We start from the raw sequence: 22,386 nt of genomic DNA, 5'->3' as shown, positions 1-22,386 counted from the left end.
CTCCTTTGTTCTTAAGCATATTTGTCATGTCTCCTCAAAATGATGCTAAACCACTTCTGACCTCGAGTGCTTCTGTTATCGCTCTCCTTGATAATGAATGTAAGGCCCAAACTTCCAGTAAGAAACCGCAATGCTAAAAGTTTTAGTGGGCTCCCCAGTAAAGAAATTAGACTTATTATAAGACATCCAGAAAATTGTGAAGATTTTGGAGATATTCAGTTCAGATCCTTATTCATCTATTTAAAAAAGTCAACACCAGATCCTCAGAAACATTTAGCTTTTCTGTTCCAACTTTGGTATCCAGTTTCCATTTAAAGTAACAAGAAACTCGAGACACACTCAACCTTAAGATTACTTCCTTTTAATTTCCCTCCTCTTTTCTAGGTGTGGAAATCTTTCAGTGTAAATGAGCTTATGTTGATTTTACACAAAGCTGAGCACGTAGTTGGACTTCTGCATGTATTTTACCCTACTAAAAACTGTAGAAACAGATTGCACAAGGAAGGTCCTGTGTTTCAGCCAGTGAGTTGTACAATAACTTCCAAAGATCTTCTGTCTGACCAATGCTGATAAAGGTACACCCCTTTCTGGAGAGTCTACAAGCCCTGAGTGGTCTGATTGCATTTTGCTCCAATTAGTTCTGTCTTTTTTCAGATCCTTGTCTCAGATTCCAGCCAGGATGTGGAGCTTTGGTCTTTCCTTACAATTTTGACTCTGGCTACAGATTCAATGCGAATATCTACGCTACTGTGACAGAAAGGCAGGAGGTGAGCTCAGACGCTGGACACATTCCCACTTTGAGCACTCTGCTCAATTATTAATCTGCTTTCAAGAGAGGGAGGGGGCAGCCCTTAAGCAGTATGAATGTGAGTCAGTTTGTGCCACTTGGCTTTGAAGCATAGTTAGATTTGAAGGCCCCTTTATTTATCAGGAGCAATGGCAGGAGCATAGCTGCTGACTTCTCAGGTTATCAAGTTCTGTTTGCGTTGGCTCTAACATTACCTGTTCCACTTGTTCTGCTCATTCTGGTCTCTAGCCGGGGGCATGGCTCCCTACTCTCCAAGCTGTTTTGGAAATGATGCACCGCAGAGGGAGTAGCGAGAGCTGAGTCATGATGTTTCAACTGTGAAAGTATTTCTGGCTTTTCTTTCACTTTTATTCTGAAAGGAAAAGTTAGGCAAAAAAAAAACCCCGAGGGACTATGCAGAGTCTTGTGCTCCATTGAAGTAATTGTAACAGAATACACTAGATTTTGTAATGTATATCCAGAACTTGAGTGTAGGAAAAAAACGGCTAAATTTGGGAAAAGCTGTATAGAAGTCTCACATTTCATTCATCAGACTGATATCAGAACCACTCTCTTTTTCCTCAGGAACATATTAGGCATAAATTAATAAATGTAATCTGAAATCAGTAGAGTATCACCGATATAAGCCTTAGAGTATCCTCAATATAAGCATGGCAATGTTTCAGTACATTTAAACACTAAAAGGAGGACAGGTCTTTTTCAGTCATTAGTGATCTAAATTCTTTGTCAGTTATTTACTGTATGAGTCCCAACAATACAGGTGTTACTCCAGAGAACTGAATTAATTTTTGCCAAGTTAAATACCACTTTTTTTCCTGTGATCTATACATATAGCTTTTTTCTTTTTTTTTTTTTGCAAATAAATAATAAAGTTCCCTGCCAAATTTTAGCCTTTTTTTTAGCCTGTCATAGTCAAATGGATGACAAAAAAAGATATTCAAAAAAGCCTTTTCAAAATAGATACATGTATTCAGCCTGCTGACTTCAGCTATTAAGTATGTTGGTTTAAATAGGAAAAGGCACATTTTACCTGGACCTTTTTTATGATGAAGGTTTGGAGTTGAAAGGGAAACAGCTTTCAAGAGATATAGGAATGTTATAAAACAGCTTTATTCCATATAGCATATATGTATTGAAATTTATTATACAAATTAAAAAAAAATGGGACAAGTATTAGAATTTTGTATTTAGCAAGCAGCAAGGAAAAGATCCTTGTGTTACTTACATGCAGATGAATCATGAGTAATAACATGAAATGAGTTGATTCAGAGCAGCATAAAAACCCAGAATAGGTTCTTCATCCTTTCTCACCAACTGCATGCAGCAAATAGTGGAAAATTATGCTTATATAACACTCCTCATCCTTCTAGGATAGCAGTTCCCAGGTCAACCTTTGGTTGTCACGGTTGTTCCTTTTCCTTCAGGAGAACAAGACTCCTGATTTAAACATTACTAAAGAAAGGAGGGCAGGAGCCCAGGGAAGAAGAGGCCATTCAACCACAATACTCCTCTGTGTGGAAACCAGCCTTCAGCTGGGAATTCAGGGAGCTGTGAGATACCATTCTTCCCTTTCTCCCTTTAGCACAGAAGAAGCCAAGGCCTTTGGCTGATAAGGCAGCCCTCATCTTCAGAGAACCTGGGGAAAGAGAAATCTCACTGTTAGCTGTGTCGGTGAGGCTTTTAACTTAAATAAAAATGCATTAATTTTAATCTTCCCTTTACCCACCATTAAAATATGTTGTACAACATCATCAGCCTTCTAAGCATTTTGGATGAATCCAATGCTTCTGCAGATATTATAGGATGGTGAATACCTGAGACTCCATTGCTAAAATCTCTGAAATTATAGTTTATCCGTTCACAATAAACTTGTTTTAGAATTACCTAAAATTCTTTGTACTATGTTTTTATTGTTCCCCACCATTTTTATTGGCAATCCTTTCAGTCCTTTACTGTGTATCCATTCAGGATTCAAGTAATTATATAGGAAACTAAAGGAGCTATTAATATTTATATCACACCTAAGCACATTATTCTGGAGGTCAAAAGAATGCAGCATTTGGCATTACAGTGCAATTGAAATGTGCTACAGAACACCTAGGAGTGCCTGACTGCTATAACAAATTATGCAGCCGCTCTTCCTACACTATTTTTTGTTGTTATATCAGATAAATTCTCAAAGAAATTATGCTAAAGCACACACCTTGAAAGAGCTGGTCAAAAAGTTTTCATCCAAAAAGAATAGGAATATATCATAACTAATTTGTTGTACTAGTATTTACGGATTTCTTGGAGGTAATGTTGAGTTTCCTGTTGAAACTGGACAAAGAAAATACGTATTACATTCTTTAAAAGAGGATTTCACTCTCTGGTAAATGTACTGGCCACAAAGTTTATCATTAGTCTGAAACATTTTCTTTAGGAAATGTTAGGTTGAAAGGGAAGTCTGAAACATTTTCTTTAGAAAAACCTAGGTTGGAAGCCACCTCAAGAGGCCACCTACTCCGAAGAAGAGCTAATCATGATCCTCTTTGCTTTAAACAAGGCTAATCAGATCATATTGCCCAGGGCTGTGTCCAGTCAAGTCTTGAACACCTCCAAAGATGGCAGTCCCATGATCTGTCTGTGTTGCTGCTGTCCTACCTTTTTGGCAATAAAATTTTCCTTATATCTAATGGAAATGTCACATGTTTCAGCTTGGGTTTGTTGCCTCTAGTCCTAATGTTGCGCACCTCCGAGAAAAGTACAGCTCTGTCTTCTCAGAATCGTTTGACCGTGTAGGTGTAGGCAGCAATAAGCTCTTCACTGAACTTTCTCTTCTAGGTTAAATAGGCACAAACTTGAGAAGAGAAGGCTCAGGGGAGACTTGCAGTACCTGTCTCTCCTTTTGCTTATTATTTCTGTCTCTCCTTTTGAAGCTATCCATATAAATGAAAAAATGTTTGTGACACCAGAAATGAAGAACTTCTTGTAACCTGGAGGCTCCAGTACTGACTGCCACGTAGCAAGCCTCTATTCAGTCTTAGACGTTAAATGGACAACTAAGAATCTCGCTGTAAGTCTCTCAGAGTATACCAATATTGCTAAATAAAAGAGACAGAGACAAGCTTATACACTTAATCAAGGCATTATCACCCAAAATGCTTAATTGTTAGCTGTCTCCTTGGCTCTTTTTTGGACTGCTTCAATTGGCTGTCCCCAATAAGTTTGTGCTTTTGTGGCTTCTTGAATAGGACTGATCCCTGGCCCTCTTTCATTAAAAAGAATCAATACAGCCTCAGAGACCAGGTGATTAGGCAGCAGACAGTATATACTCAATCTTTCAGGCTTCTTACACAAATTCCAGATGTTACTAGATCTTTTCTCTCTGTTCTTACGGATCTTCCCAAGCCCACTATTTTTTTTGTGCGTATTATATTTTGCAATTACAATTTTCCTTATTATGATGCTTTGATTACTTATAAATGCTAACGAACTTATGGCATACATATATATAGTACATTAAGGTTTACATAAAGCTGAGATACTTCCACCTACCCACTTAGTTCTCACAGCCATTTGTAGTTAATGGCTGATTCATATCAAGTATCTGACTTAAGTGGGCAGAAGTGAGTTTGAGAGATCTGAATTCTCAGGAGCAGGTTGCTTTCCAACTTACACGTGTAAATGAGGTACCTGAAGTTAGTGTGAAAACTACACTATGCATTAAAAAAACAAAAAAACAAAAAAACAAAAAACAAACAAAAAAATCCACCCAAAAACCCAAAAACAACCAACCAACCAAAAAAAACCTCTCAAAACCCAAAAACTTTCTGATGACAGACTTTATGCGATAAGGCACAGTTCCTCTCAAGGAAGCATTTCTGTAATGGTTAACAGTCACAGAAGCGTCTTAGTAACTTTACATATAGAACAGCTGGTACACCCACACAAAAACTGTATTAAAGAGCTTTGTCAGTCAGAAAATGTAAATACTTCAGTTAAAAAAAGTTCAGCACATTTACTTTTCTTTCTTTTATAAACATTTCAGTTAATTGCTTACAGCTTTAAAAGCCTCATTTTATCCCCAGAGCACCCTAGAGTTAGAAATCTTTATCTAGGTTTACTAGTTGTGGCAGAATGCCATTTGCACTAAGTGATCAGTGAGAAGTTGTCAACTGCATCTGATGTCATAAACCAAGAAATGTCCTAGAAACTGCTGATCTGTTTGAGCTTAGTGCAGAATCTCTGATTGAATGAGTAAATAAATAGTTCTATTTGTTTCAAGTAAAAACATATACTTAATTTGTGCCAAAATGCTCTCCTAAAAAGGTTGCTAACTAATCCACAAAGAAATGTCCTGTCAGTGTTCAAAACTGAAAAGAACATGAGAAAAAACTACCAGATTGTGTATGTAGAAACTGCTGGCCTGTATTTTAATGTGGATTAGCAGCTATCTGAAATTTCTTTGGATAAGGGTCTCAAATTTCAAGTGAAAAATTTCCAGATATGTTGCATCGTATCTTTCACAACCTTCACTGAGACACAGAATTTCCATTAATAAATACAGCTAGGACTGGGTCTTCAAAAATTTCTCTGGTAGGATGTATCTGAAGACATTTTAGGAGAGAATGAAGAGATTTCCCTGCACCCCATATGATCTATGTAACTTTGTGGTCAGAGACCTTTCTTCCATTTCCAAATAAAACAACTTAATTCTAGGTGAAAAAAATCTGTTAGGGAAAGGAAGGGAAAAGACTATCAGCCTCTGACTAAGCTTCATAGTGGGATCTGGACTGATATGTGAGGGTTAACATACAAAACTCAGAAAGACTCGTTTCAACCACCAGTAACACCCAATCCCTTAATTATTTAGCTGTACCAGTAGAGGCTCTCGGCATTGGTCAAGATTAGGGCTTTTTCCTATGGTTCCCTCAGGATGAAGCACTGTAAGGATGCTATAAGCATATCAGGTTTGATAGTGTGAGGATCTAAAATATTTTATCACGTAAAAGTGACAGATTTATGATTCTATTCATATGCATTTACATAACTTGCATCATTGCATATCAAAACAATGTATTTCCTAAACATTATATCTTAAGAAAACCCCTTTACTCTGAATGCTTGATTACCAGTTCTGTTCTAGATGTGAGAAAGTCCTGTTTTGCTATTTACTAGACATGACTTTGCAGGCAAATATGGGTTTTTTTTAATAAAATAACCAGAACAACATGGACATTCATACCACCAGGCTTCTATAAAATGGATTAAGTTAACATCAAAAAGGCCTCGATAAAAGACAGGACAGTGACAGGACAAGGGGCAATGGGCACAAGCTAGAACATAGGAAGTTCCGTTCAAATACACGGAAAAACTTCTTTACGGTGAGGGTGACAGAGCACTGGAACAGGCTGCCCAGGGAGGTTGTGGAGTCCCCTTCTCTGGAGATTTTCAAAACCCGCCTGGATGCAGCCCTGAGGGATGTGCTTTAGGCAATCCTGCTCTAGCAGGGGAGTTGGACTAGATGATCTCTAGAGGTCCCTTCCAACTCTGAAAAAAAAAAAAAAATTATATCTGAATGTATCGGAGTAGAAGGGACTTAAAGAAAAGGGGAACTGGGTTGAAAAGGAGATATGGCATCCAACTGAAATGCTTCAGTTCTTCAGAACTTAATCATTAAAATAGCCGACATCTTTAATAACACTGCAGCAAATTTAAAATTGAAAAATGTCTTATTAGATGTTTTTATACTTCATTGTTTAATTTTGACTTACAAAATTATCCCAAATCATACTGTATAAAATCAGAAGTATTATATTGATTTATTTCACTCAAGCCAGTGAAATAGGCAGTATTCCAAGACATAATCAGAAGAAAGGTATTTGTTGGCATTTATGAATATTTAGCAGGTAATGTCAGGTAGACATTAATGACTTTGTAAAGCTTCTAACATCATTCAAGCATAAATAGTGAAGGCTGGATTTTGACTGGTCTATTTGTTTCAGCAGAGATATAGGGAAGTTATTTAGTATCAGCAAATCTTGCACAATGTGATGACCTGTAAATGAATATCAAAATTGACTGCAGATGTTGCATGCAATAATCAGAATGTTCTCCACACTCTAATGTTTATGTAAGCAATTGTGGCAATTAAGGCAGCTTGCAAGTCACAGTATCTACTGAGTCTGACTCCTAGAGAGAGAAGGCAATACTGTGGTTAATGTATTGGTCTTGGACCCAAGGGATTCCTGGCTTTTTGTCAGTCTTACCACAAACATACTGTCTGACCTTGGAAAAGTTTCTTAGGTTGAAATCCACAAAGGAATATAGTAATTTTGTTGTGGAAATTAAACAAGTAAATAAAAATCTTTAGAAACTTTAATAAGTTAGCCACAAATATTCCCCAAATATCTAAGTTCTGCTTCTAAACGTGTCCAGAATTTCTTTCACCATTACAGGTCTCAGCAGCTCAGCCATCCCATCATTTCATTTTATTCTTTCCGACCAAGATTCATGGAGCAGATGTGAGTTAAGTGGACCCTTCTGAAAATCAGTAGACAGTACAGTATCTGAAATCTTTGATGGATTCAACCTTTAATTTCTCGGTATTTCACTACCTCAGGTGCAAAGCAGAATAACAATCTTATATTTTTCTGTGTTTGTATAAGGAAACAAAAGACTTGTTGGGTTTGTTAGGTTGGTTGGTTAGTTTTTAGTCAATAGAAAAATATATAGTGATTTCAAAGGCTTTGTCAACATCTGTATGGATGGCGCATGTTGTATTTACACTGGGTCTAACATATCCAAGACATTTATATAAATTTACCTGATAAAATGTTCTGTGCACTGAATTTTATGGTCTAATAAACTAAAATGTTTTATAAAATTCTCCCAATCAGTAACTCTTTCAGAGATTCAAAAACTGAGAGCATCATAGCAGAAAATCAAATACATACCTCATCTGATTAAAAAGTGATGAAATCTGGGGAATTATGTTCCTGAGACTTGACTCTCCTTTGAAAAAATAGTTTTAAACAAACGATTAAAACTTTTGAAGGCAGAAAGTCAATGGAGTTTTTCTTTCCACTTCCTGTGTGCTTTTCCATTAATGATTAAAATATTAGCTAGCATGAACATACCTAAATATTCAAATGTGTCAGGCATGTTTAGATAATATAATGGAAGTTGTAACAAATAGCATATAGTGATATCTGCTGTACTTGCAATTAATAGGGCTTTAGAACAGGTTTCAACCAAAAGCAGCCATGCTGCATATCAATATCTTCCGTGTCATCACTTTTGCATTTACATACACAGATTACATTTGCATATCTTGACGACATACATTTTAACTAAATTTGATTCCACAGGAGTGTTTATATCAAGGGAACATGAACATTTAAAATTCCAAGTTATCTCTAAATTATTGATTTCAGGAGAACTGTGAGGGTTTTGTGCATTACTCAACTTTATGTAAAATGGCCAACTAATGACAATGTTTAATTCTGAACTCCATGTTCTATTAGATTTATAGAGCTCTCTCACTTCTGAGACAGAAGCACAGATATGACTTAGTAAAAAATTTATAAAACATAACATTTTATCATTTTGTTAATTTCTTCAGGATAATATAGACATCTTTACAGAGGCTGCAGTACTTCAAAATCTTAGGCTATTTTTGGTTTAGTAATTTTAGAAGGCATTATGCTTTTATGAAATATATTTGTAATGTGATATCCAAAAATGACAGACCTGGCCTCATCGGTCAATTTAAACATAATATCAAAATGGTGTCTCTAAAATGACTTCTCTGAAATATTAAAGTACAGAAATGCTAACAGTAACATTCATTCTTTCCTTTGTGATCTCCTCTGGACTGCCTAATTTGCAAAGAACCACACAATCTGGATTTGCCTTTGAAAAAGAATGCAAGAACCAGATTGTTGCTTTTTGTGGTAAGGAAGAAGATATATGTTATTCTTCGTATTGGAAGAATAAATGATACCATCAAATTCTCACTGATGTGAACTGAGACTGATTATGCCTAGGATATAAAAAGAAGACTTGCAGGGAAATGGAATTTCAGAAAAGTACGTTATTTCTGCAAAAGAAGAGAAAAACGTGGTAAAATCTTTGAGGATTGACATGTACCTCAGGGACTGGTACAAGCAAGAGCCTTTCAGGATGTTAAATACTCAGACATAGAGAGATTACTCTTCTCAAATAACAGACTATGCTTACATAACTCAACAAATAACAATTTAAGATTTATGCAGACTTGATCAAAAATGGAATTTTAACCAAGGAATCAGTCAGTGAAGTCCTGCAAATTCTGATATACATGGAAACATGGAAAACATATATATATGAATGAGCGGAAATAAAAACTTAGGGATGTTTAAAAAAAAAAACAAAAAACAAAACAACAACAACAAAAAAAAAAACAAAAAAAACCCAAGCAAAACAAAAATAAAACCAGGAGGTAAGTATTTAGGCATGTTATTTCAGAAAAATGGATTGCAGTTGTTCTGATTGAGAACTATGTTAAAACTGAACCCAAACAACTAAAATATCTAACTAATAACACAGCTAGGTTTGACAAAAAATTAAAGGAATAAGAATTTCCATTGCAGGACAGAAAAAATAGGGGAAAAATGGAGAGGGAAAAGAAAAAAAATCCTAACATACAGGTTGACTCTTAATTATTTTTCTCCATAGTTAAGAAACAGAATCTCTTGACGCAGAAATCACTGTGGAAAAGTATATTTAGGAACTATACTAATGTGACCTTTCTCTAGTCCACAATATCCAGATTTGGATATTCAGAGTTCACAGCAGTGAACTCTGTAAGTGTGTGAAAGTAAGAAGCAAGAAGAGGAAGTACATGATTATGGGAAACTTTAAGTTTCTGAAAAAAAATGTCCCAATAGGCATCAGTAGATCTTAAATATTCTTGAATGCACAAGCTGACAAGTGTATATACAAAATAGTCTATGAAGAAAAAATGTGCTGGTGCTACTCTAGACTTACTTTAAGTAAGCAGCAGGGAGGAGCAGTACAGGAGCTAATTGTAAAAAAATAAGCTTAGATCAAGTAATCATGAGATGATTCAGTTCATTTTGAATTGCAAGACAAACAAAAATGAATAATAGCTAAAGTCTGAGTCTTTAGTAGAGCAAACTTTGAGAAACCAAGAAATTAGTTACTAGGGTTGACTGAACCAAAGAGCTTAAGGATTTGAAGATAGTGGAAGCATGGAATCATTTTAAGTCAAAAGTGCAAACAGCATTTGAAGCCTGCATTGCAAGCAAGAGGAGAAAAAATCTTAGCAGAAAAGGGCTACAGACCTCTCTGAAGGAAGAAACACCTCACATAGGATATTAAGAGTAAATAAAGAACCTAAAAGGAATAGAAAAAGGGATTGATCAGCAAGGAGAGCTATGCCTCAGAGGTCAAAAAGGGCAAAAATAAAACGAGAATGGACAAAAGCCTAGTGGAGCTGAAACTTGGCAAGAAAATTAAAACAAGTAATAAAGGGTCTTCAACCACATAAATAAAAAAGTAAGAAAAGAGAAAACTAAGACAGCTACACATAAAAATGTTGGGAAAGGAGCTAATCTAAACATGTCAGCAACATCAAATACTCTCCCTTATTTTTCAAAAAAGGTGTTAAGGAATATGACAGCAAGTGCTGATCAGTCAGTAAGAATGCAAGTAATGTAAATTTCCATATCCAAGGTAGAAACAAAACTTGAAGTGCTTATTCTGACCAGATGAGGTTTTCCATAACCTCTGAACCCCAAATATAAAAAGAATGTGTAGATAAAATTGAAAAATGAGTTTCAAGTAATTTCAGCTGACTTGAAAACAGTAAATACTTGTAAAAGACTTTTGGTACCTGCAGTACAGAAAGATAGTTAACAAGAAAATTGATGGTAAGCAGCTATGAAACAGATGTAATAATAACTTGTGAATCATAAGAAGTGTGCAGGAAGTCATTGGAAAAATGCAATGTGATATAAAAGCAGTATCTTTCCAGAGTCCAAGTTTCTTATATTCTGGTAGAATTACACTTTCTAGTTCCCAGTTTCATAATTTGAGTATGTTTTGTACTCAAATTAAGAAGACCTTGAGAAGACCTGTAGATCTATACAAAGGTCATTTAGAAAAAACAAAAACAAAAACAACAAAACCAAAACCAAACAAAAAATAAACAAAAAAAAAAAAAAAACAAAAACAAAAAAAACCTGTGGTAAGCAGGATTTTCAACCTTTTATGCTTTTTGAGTTCATTATAGGGTAAAGTTGATTTTTAGCTGGAGCCATGTATTTCATTTCTGTGAAGGAATGAGGTACAGTACATGAAGTATTTCACATAAGCAAGGCAACATGTTCGATCTTGGATTCTAAGACTTGGCTTTGGTGTTACGAGCTTTTAAGACTAATCATAATACCACTCTGGGATGGGATGTTGGTGTATAGTCTGATAACACCTTCTGTGACCAAGTTGTTGGTTTATAGTTACATGTTGTGTAGTTAGGAAATATACCTACCTGAGAGAAATCTGTTTTTTTTTATAAATCCTGAAGGGTTAGAATATCATGACTATTTGTAACAACACTTTTTAAGTTTCCTCCTTTTGTGGCTCATGGGAAACATATGAGGCGTACTTGTGTTATTTTTTCCAGAAGCTTTCAGAGAAGGAATTTAATTTTATATTTGAGTTCCAAGATGAAGAAATATTTGAGGGTTCCAGAAGTTCCTTGTGGTGAATCATGTCAGAGAACTTTCTGATAGACTCATTTATGTAATCTCTACTGCCCAGGTTTACTATAGTCTTTCTTTTGCTTTTTGATTTGATCATTATTTGGTTGCACTCTCCTAACATTGTATAGATTTTCTCTCCAAGGAAAAAAAAGTCTGTGACTGACATTGTTTGCTCGGGTTTTTTCTGACTATATTATTGTTGATTTTTTTTCTTTAAGCAGTCAATGTCAGTGTTTGAAGAAGTGTCTATGCTCACAGTTCATTCACTATGGGACATCCAACCGGATTTTCACTGCTCTTATTATTGCTTTTTATATTTTCATGGAAAGCTCCTGCAAAGAATTGGGACTGATTATGAAGGAAAACCTAACAAAGAATATGGAAGTAACCACCCATCCGTGACAAATCAACAGGAAGAAAGGAGAAAATGGTGTAAAAACAGTCTGAACTCTCACAGGTCCCACTTGCAGAGGACTGCCAGTTCGCGGAGGCCTAGATTGCACATTTGCTGTCAGCATCTTGCATTGGTTGCTATGGTCATTCTGCTGCAATTCTCATCTGGAAGGCTGCACATCCTACTGTGCTAGCCAAAACCAAGTTGGAGTATATCAATCCAGAAGCGTGCACTTTACTGAGTAGAAACTACAGCAGGCAACCAACCAGAACTAGGCAGTACCTCTGCGTGGTCCCTTACCCCTGTTTGTTACCTTCCGTAGCTCCTCTCCCTCACCATTCCTCTTCTCCCACAACTGATAAAGAAATAAATCCTCTCAGAAGATTTTGCTCATTATAGCAGGAATACGTTTTTCCCAGAAGTGTCTGTATCTAGTAAATACTACTTGATAGAACAGACTCTACAGATAATAGGTAGACGAATAAAATCTACAGAAGCCCTGAACGTGGTTTTCATTTTCCTTTCAGAGACCTGAATGCGTGACAATTGAATGTAACAGCCCAGATGAAAAACCTTTATCCCAAACTTCACATATGCATTGGGTTGGGATACATGGGAAGAAGAGGAATGACCAAGTCATTGAGATAGCTTCTTGACAGTATTGATCATACTGATAATATTACAATTAGGTTTGGGGTTTTGGTTTTTTTTTTATCCTTTACTGTGGCAATTGTGTTTAATGAAAACATCCTTTTTCAGCATGAGACACTGCTTTTCAGTGGTCTTAATGAAAAAAATATAAAATGTATTGTTCTGTATGTTAAAGAAGTTTATGTCAGCTACTTGCTTCTTCATCACAACCAGCGCACCTTTCTGTGATGCTGCCTTTAACTTGAAAACATTGCACTTCAAACTGTTTCTCTATCATTTAGAAAAGCTATACAAGGGGATTTTACTGTTCCCCATGAACACAGCATAATGGCAGTTGCAGCTGGGAATGTGCTGCTATCTTGAGCAGCAAAATTAAGGATGCTGTCCACATTGAGTGTATTAGCTGGCTAACAGGAAAGGTAGGAGTCTGTTTTGAGGGTGGGTATCTTTGAATAGTAGATCTTTTTTGAATCTATACTTTGTGCTGGAATGGAAAGAGAGAAGATTGTGTTGGGGGAACAGCATTTTTTAGTGACATTTAAAAAATAAAGCTTTGATTCATTTCACAAGAGTGTTTGAGCCAAGGATCAAAGCTATATATGGAAGTAGAAATGACATCCTGCACTTCCAGTAGGAGAGTTAGTGAATGACTTTGCTTTGACCTATTCTCCAGGTGTCCACTCAGTAAATAACAATGATCTAAGATGATTTTTCCATCGAAACAGAAACACTGGATACACTGTTCATTCATCACTGCCTCTAAGTGCATTCAGAGAAAAGAGGCAACCTCCTTGCTATACTCCTTCTCCTCCTCAGTATCACTATGATGTATAAAATAAAGATACAATAACTTTCTCCTCTAACTCATTCTGCAGGGAACAATCAATTTTAATTTCTCTTTCTACACTGGTGTGAACCCCCTTAAGTTTTTCAGCATATGTAAACCGGACCGTAAATAGATGTGGGTCTGCTTTGAAGTTTTAAATAGTCTAATGGATGTCTATCTTCAGTTTTCTGTCATTGTTGCCTTATACTTTAGTCCATGCATCTGTCCATTTCTTTTTTCATCAGAAGTTAATCTCAGCTCTCTAACGAAATGTCAGACCTGAATACAATCTCCCTCTGAAAAATAATTCCATTTATTAAGTCTTGTCATTCCCTCAAGAAGCCATACTTCCAAGCTATTTTGAATATAGCAAAAGTATGATTGAAACAAATAACTGTACTATAGTTCATTACAATTTATGTACAATTAATTATTTGTTTTTTCAAATTATTAATGGCATTTTACTATATGATTTTTTTTTTTTGTATGTTTGTTTCTAGCTTTAAACTTTTGGGTTAATTATCTTTAATAAGGTTTCTTATACCTAACATACCACTGGACGCTAACAGTGTGTAATTTTCAGTTAATTTTATATATTTCTCTTTGTGAGAAGTGTAGAGTGAACTACAGACCTGAAACATGTAACCCAGTGTCTTTTTCATTATCCTGAGGTAGGGGCAGGGATGTGTGCTTTGGGAGTGGGGAGAGGGGAAAGTCCTGTAAAAATGTAAGGCTAATTGATGGCCTAAAATGGTCATTAATACCATTCACCGTATCAGTTTAAGCTAATGGAGTCCTGACTTTTTTTTACAAATGCATTCAGTATATTTTAATAAGATGTGGGCAGGTATGTCCCCAGAGAGTAAATTCTATTCAGTGTGCATTAGAGTATTCTATAAGTTTGGAAATACAGAGGATGGAGAAAATCTTTGTCACTCAATATGCACCCTATCTCATCACATAGAAAAAAAAATCTGAAGTCCATTCAGCCTTCTATTAAAGTGAAAATATTCTCCAAGATCATCTAAATAGTCAAATCAGTAAAATCATTCCTTAAATCCCTTGTTAATCTCTTACTTCTCAGCAACCCTTCCAGAAAACAGGGACCTAGTTGCAGGCTGTTTATAAAATATCCTAGAATATATTTGTATAGCTTCTGCTAATGTTAATTGATTACTGGGGAGTTAACCTATGACATTGTAGCTAACTGTAATTCTTTACTAACTTAATAATGAAATATTTTAGAAGCTTGTTAGATTTATTCAATGAACTCTATTAGCAAAGTACTAATAACTTAGCACACTTAGTAGAAAATAGAAGGCTTTATTAACACTTAGCAAAAAGAAATAAGAAACATTGATTAAATTTTCTTATCATGCTTCAGGCTTTAATTTTCTGATTACAGTATTGGTGTAAGTTTTTATTTCCAAAGTCAATGTCTTAGGAACAGTTTCTTGTAGAAAAGACTAAAAGTTTTCTAAATTTATGACAGCTACTGTATTTTTGATTTTGTTTTCCTGGGGAGGTATTAATTATTTGAGGCATTTTCTAGCTCTTTCATATGGTTGTCTATAACTGTCATGCACATGTGTAAGCATTTATGTGTATAACATAAAAAGCAAGCATGATTCCTATATAATCTTTAAAACAACCACATTGATTGTGAACTTCTTTTACAGTGAGTGACCTCCAGTCACTGCTCCAGAAAGCCATAGGCACCATGTGAAATTCTTCACTTAATTGCATGGTTATAAAACAAGTTGATCATATTTTAACATAACCCCCATTGTGCTGCTTTCTTTTCTAATTAAACCCATTAGGAGGTCTATGGTCTTCCAAAGCAGCATCTGAAGGTCAGACACAATACCCTAGAATATCTCAGACAACACTAGGCAACTCTTTCGAGCCTTCAGCAGACACTCACTGTAAAAGGAGTTCAGATATCTATGGTTTTAGCTCACTTGCCCATGCATAATATGAGCTAATACCATCCAGCTCTGTGTCACACTTGCTTGTTCCACAGGGATGTCTCTGCTACTCTTAGGCATCTCAAATTCTGTTAGGCACCTACACGTGGGTAACTTAATTGGCCCTTTACCTTAGATGTGTAGTGTATTTTAACACTGACTCAAGTTTCACCCATACTGATTCAGTGAGCTGTCTACACTATGAAAATTAACATAATGTACTCCTTTAAGCCTCAGGAGAAGCAATGTATTTTGGAAGGAAAGAGTTGTGGGTTTCACACATTTAAGACATCAGCAGCAGAAAAACTAGTGACTTTTACCTCCCTTTAAAAACAAAAAAAAATACAAAAACAAAACAAACAAAAAAAAATCTGGACAGCATATGCTGAAATTTATTTGGTGTTTTTTGAAATCCAGCCACTACAGCTGAGCAGAAACATTCAAATACCTCTTCTAAACTTCAAGTGACTTAAGCATAATGAATATAAATTAGGTTCTTGACTTTTTTTTTCATGTTTCTTCATTCTCTCATCTTCATTTTTCATCAGCCAAAGGACTAAGTGTTTTCCTGGTAATTAATCCACACAACTTGAAATTTCTCTTATTCCTAAGAGGCCAGACGAGTCTTTATCTCGGTAGACAGACATCTTTCTGAACCATTTACTAAGCGAATTAGAATCTCACTACCTATTACACAGAAAGTACAATTCTGTTACCCTTTCATTCAGATAGCTTGTTGTTATCTAAAGCCATCTATCTACAAATGTGTAAGGACAGAACATTTCCTCTGTAATATAGCTCATTGCAGCAATCAAGAATAAAACAGGCTTCCTGACAGGATGTTGAACATCTTGCCTTCATCAAAGTAAAGCATCTCTAGCTCATGTCTGCTCCTGATGAAAACTGAAGGAAAAGATAACTTTCACTTAAAGTATTGCAGGAAAACTGATAGCTAATTAGTAGGCTTGCCCCTGTGGCCTTACTGCTTGAGTTATACAGTAGTCTCTACACAATGAATGACTTATTAAATAATTCTCAATTTCCTTCATGACAGTAAGTTGAATGTCTTTTTTTTTTTTTTTCTCTTTTGGTTATGTTATTCCAGTGTTGGTGATCCAGCTAACCTCTGGGCAACTTAATAGAAGTGAATCATATTTTTTTGTCATTATAGTTCCTGCTAATCTTACTGTAATCGTTTTTTCTGTATTTGGAGATTGAAAGATGGGCTGTAGCTGTCACTCTTTACAGAGGAGACAATTACTTATGTTTCTTTCCTTGCTAAAGCTGACCAGAGCATGTACCAATATACATAAAGGTATATTCTACACATGCATCACTGAAAAAGCTTGTTGTTATCCATTGCTGTCACGGATGACAATCCACAACTTCGTCACAACTTTAATTTTGATTATTAGGTTTCATGTGATTATGAATACATAATTTTACAAGGCTTATTTTCCCACAAAGAAGACAACATATCATCTAAGATTTGTCCTTTTACAGATTTATTTTGGGCTTTCTTCATTGGTTTAGATAAATTTCTTTCAATTGCATTAGAACTTCTTTCTTCATGTGAGAGAAACACTATATTCCAATACGACAATTTAAAAGGATGTGGCAGACTTTCTTCGTGTGATATGATTCCATATTTTGGCTATCTTCTGCATGAAGTGGAATTATGATTGTCCAAATTTTCCCCATTTTTTTTTTTTGAAACCTTTAAGCAAATTTCAGCAAGCCTTTCTCAACCTGCTGCTTGAAAGAGCATGAAACTGATTTTATTATCCAAAACCATACCATGCATCCTGAAAAATTCCTGTGTAGATACAGCTACAGGCAAATAACTGCCAGTGATCATGTTAAGTAACACAGTTTATCAGAAGGAGGTTTATAACTCTTTCCGTATTCCTGAAACCAATGACAAATCCAATTAGTGCCCCTGATTATCGTGATTTCGGAGATCCTGAATGGATGAACAAGAACTCCCAAAATGGAAATTCAGCTATGTGAGGTTTAGGTGGTAGACAATGAGCAAATGCCATACAGTAAGCTGTCTGTGATAAATTATATTTTCACACATATACCTATATTCCTAAAGGCATACATGAAAAAATATTTAAACAGTGCACTAAACAATATACTGGGAAAAAAGGGATTATGTTTCACCTTATCCTATGATTCTAGTTATCAGGCTATAATGGACAGACAAGCAGATCAACTGGATGAACTTTATAGAATAAGTTATTCTGTATTCTACAAGTAATAATTTCTAAAGGTCCTTTCCACTGATTCTGTGAAGAGCTTTTTTGAGGTAAAAAAAGGTGTAATAAACATTTTTCTTCTGCAATTTTCACTGTAGTTTTTATATGCATATATACATACACACACACACAGAGAAACAATTCTCTCCTGAATTACCAAGTAAAATTTTCTTAGCTACATATTCAACACAGAAATTTAATTAATCCAAGCAAAGATTATTCTGAGGTAACAATCAGAAGATTTTTCTATGTTTGTCATGTTTTTCCATTCCCTGATTTTGAATAAAGGAACTGAAGCGTTACAGAATTATTTCTTTCCAATTATTACTTCATTTCTATGCTGGACTTGTTATTCAAGGATCATTCTTAAAAATTAGTTAGCGAACTCATGTTTGAAATTTTATGTTTTGTCTGTCAACTGTGTGGAACAACTGCTGCTTATAGGTAGGAAAGAGCCATCAAGCATACGTGACATTACTGCTGTGTACGTTTCTTACAATGTACTTACTGATTTATAGCTGGATTTCCTCCAGTTTGTCACTGTCACTTCTGCTTCCACTTTGCATGTTTTTCATGATATGCAATATTTTTTAATACTCAAGAAAAACCCAACAGCTACATTTAACTCTGAGTCATTCTCATTGAATTTTTTGTTTACATACAATCCTATAACTGGATTACACTAGATGATACCTAATTTTTAGATTGCTACAACTGGGGGATGGATTCACCTTTTTGTGTGCTTGGATGGATTGTTTGTTAGCCTTCAAACCAAAGAATAATGGAGAAGGACTTGGTATTTTCTGTTTGATTGGTTTTCTACATTCTGCAAAAAGTTCAGTAATCTAAACATGTAGTCTTTTGTTTCTACATACTCTGTCTGTCAAGAACAGATGTCATTCATCATAGAAGAAAGAACCAGAGTAAGCAAAACCGTGATGTGACAGTGACAATTTTCTTGGTGGAGACAAACATACTGTAATCAAAATATTCAAAATATTGGTGGCTAATTCTATATATTTCCATTCAGCCTCTTTTCTTAATTAGTGAAACATGAAAGGACATTATTTATATTTAATTGCATTTTCCTGACATAGAATATTGCAACCATTGCAGAGACTTGTGGTACTTTACAAAATAAAAAAGACACAAATGTGATTCTAATGTGTAGTGCAAAGGCATCTGTTAATCGTTACTTCTGAAAAAAGTTAATGTTACTGGATTAGAATTAGGTAAAGTTCAGGCCATACTGTGTGCTGTACAAGTAGACCTGTAGAAATTCCTGGAGCTGCATGACAGATTCCCTCAAATGGTCCCGTAGTAACAGAGGTGAAAAGCAAGGGACAAAGCACTCCTCTACAAGCAGGTGTGGAAAGTTCCTTCCCTTGATTTAATCCAAAAGGAGTGCATACCAACCAAGTAAGTTTCTCCATGATTAGCCTTCAGATGAAAGAGCTTATGCTTACATTTTTCATGTACCATAAATAGTTTGATGTAGCTGCCACTGTTAAGCCAAAAAGAATACTAAGAAATTACATATTTCATCATTTTTCCTGTCTTAAATATACAAAAAGCAAATTCTTGTCTACGTGAAGCTTATACTCATCCTGAAGTTTAATTGCCACTAAAATTATTTCCTTTCATATTTCCAGGCTACCGGTCTCTGCTCACTCAGTTTTCCCTGTGAGGTCACTGGCATACATTAACCTATAATTTTCATATGCTCTGTAAAAGTTAAACCTAGGCTTGCTTTAGTAAGAGTTTGCAGTTCTTAAATTGTAAAGCATTCTAATATGCAAATCTAAGAAAATCTTTGTGGATTTTGTGACTGCCTGATCTAGTTATTCAGCAAATGTTTAGGAAGTTAAGTTTTCTTTCCATAAAATGACCTCTGCAGACCAAGAATATATTGCTTTTAGAATGTATTTATTTCTTATTTATATTGGCCAAGTACTTTATAGCAAATGTTCACTGTCATCTTCCATATTCATCATTCAGTACATCTTGACTGCATTTTTCTCTGCATTCATTAGGTAAGATCATAAGAGTATGAGGAATTTTTTTTGTTGTTGTTTTTATTTAAAAGCTGCTACTTTGACAGGAATTAGGGGTATATTTTATGTTAAAACTGAATTTACATTTAGTTTATAAAGTGTTAATTGCTATATTTTACAAGTATGTATAAAGAGTGGCATATTTTCACACTTGGAAAGATGGTTTTAGAATAACGGTTACAAATCATTACTGTGCATTGTAATACATATTATGTAGCAGGAAATCATTAACTTTTACATCAAAAACTACAAATGTACTTTTTCTGTGTACTGTATACCGCAACTCATGTCACTTATCTTATACCAAATATGTCTATCCAAACATGGCAGAGAAATGTCCTCTGTGGGAAAAATAACAGTCAGTCTAATTTAAACAGTAATTATATTGAAGAATTTTCAAAACATGAGCCTAAACATTTGTTCTAGCACTCCTCAAATATTTCTGTGAGCTCTTCACATCTACCAAATGCATGTCTGCTTATTCACTGTGTTATGGCTTGGTCTCTCATCGTTCAGATACTAGACACACAAAAAGAAATAAAAGAGAGGAAAAAATACCCAGACCACCAATGTTTACTAAGACCTAAACTATTGAAGCTATTTTAACAAAATAATTTTCAAATTGTTTTATTCAAAGCGATAAATGACCAGACTGTCACACACATCCTCTTTTAAGTCCTGCGCTAGAGAAATCAAATCAAGATAAAATCTGTTCCTTCATGTTTAGTATTTCCTGTAAATAAAGTATGTAGTTATTTCACTACATATATTTCCTCTGACAATACAGCCATTGTAAGGCATTTCTATCTTACTTTAGGTGCAAGTATTTTTGTACCTGTTCCAAGACAAGCCAAATGCAAGCAATGAAAATGCTTTATTAAATAGGTGAACAGGCAGCAAAGCCATATGAAGATGACATCTTCTAATTGCCTGCAGTGCATCTGCTAATAAACTGCCAGGGATCACAAAAAGCACTTCTAGGATAAAGGCCAGGACATTTGTAAAGGCTAAATTATTAATTAATATCAGGCAGCTATCATAACTTGCTGGTTTCTTGTCAGGATACAGCATGTTGTTGGAGGGCTAAACAGGAAGGGTTTTATGAATGCTGAAGACTATAATAAATCTTAGCAAGTTCTAATTTTACATAAACCTGTTGCAGCCTTCATTTGTTAGTAACAGTCAGACTGAAAAAGCTGTGATGTCCTAATTGCCTTAGATAATTCACTGAGGATTTAAATTCAACACAGTTAAAAAATTAATGCTTTAGTTGCTGAGCTCTATATGATTTCTTACTGTATTTATCTGAAACCAAAAAGTCCTCAAATCATGACTTGGAATTTAAGTTTTGGAATAGTATACTGAATTTACCTCCACACTTATTAGCCCATCTTCTGGTCAACAGACAGCTTGTGAGCTGCATTATTACCCAAATCTTTATGATCTTTATATGATCTTTAATGATAAATCCACGCCGGATAATATATATGGATGAATAATTTAATCAGGCAACTCATGGCACTTGTCCCCTTTAATGAACTAGAGTCCTGGGGTGTTAGGGTGTTGGGTGGTAGGGTCCTTGGTAGTTAATTCCCTAAATGATGGAAAACAGGCCATCTTGTTTCAGGTAAAGAGGATATTTATTAAATCTGCCAGAGGCTAACAAAAAGAACAGGTATTTCTTGCTGATGTCGTCAGTTGCATCACCATTCAAAATACAGGAGAGTTCATGCTGGTGTCAAGTTTCATCCACCTATCTCAGTTATGCCCACATATAAAATTAATAAGCATAAGACAAGTAAATTTTATTATAAAAGGAAGGAAAGAAAGGAGATGGATAATACAAGTCAGAACTGTTAAATTATTTCAAATGGGGACATTCTAATCTAATTTCCTAACCTTCCTAAGAAAAAGTAATGAATGAGTGAGGAGCAGACACAGAATTTAAACTTCATTTTAGAGAAAATTATATGTTCTGTTAATTTTCCTTTAGAATTGATGTAAAAAACCCAAACACCTTAGTGTCATATCTCATTCATGCTGAGATAGCACTGTTTATGATTTAGCAAGAGAAGAAACAGAAAAGAAGTAATATGTGGTTTATTGTCCGTATTGGAGTTGCTTGACTTGTCTATGGATAATAGGAATAGTTGTCCAATATGGATATATCATTAGATATAGTGTTCATATGTTATACTTGGTAAGTTTGTTTATTTACATTTGTGTTGACAAAACAAATGAAAGGCTGAAGTACACTTTTTAAAGTGTTTGACATGATGAAAGCTAAAGCTTTTTATATTAATTTTTAAAAATTAATTAGGCTATTGAATTCAGTGTAGTAAAGTTCCAACTATTTTAGGTATACACAAATGCAGTTAGTGAAAGAATATAAAATATAGGAAACTAAGATTTGTTGTCTTATTTTCTATTTCCTGAATTATATAAGATCTGAAAATAAAAATCTCTGCTATTATGCACATTGAGTTAACTAAAATTCATAGACGTTAACAAAGGTTTGACTACTGAAGGCGTGCAGGTGCATTGTTTTCAAGAGACTGGAGTTTTAATCATGAATGAATTAAAATAGTTTGAATTTGGGTCAAATCCAGTGTGACAGTCAGAAATGTTTCATATAAAGTTTTGTCCAAACATCTATAATAGCAGTTCCACCAGAACA

Source organism: Rissa tridactyla, chromosome 1 (assembly GCF_028500815.1).
Source record: "Rissa tridactyla isolate bRisTri1 chromosome 1, bRisTri1.patW.cur.20221130, whole genome shotgun sequence".
Lineage (NCBI taxonomy): Eukaryota > Metazoa > Chordata > Aves > Charadriiformes > Laridae > Rissa > Rissa tridactyla.
Note: the sequence above shows the minus strand (reverse complement) of the source record.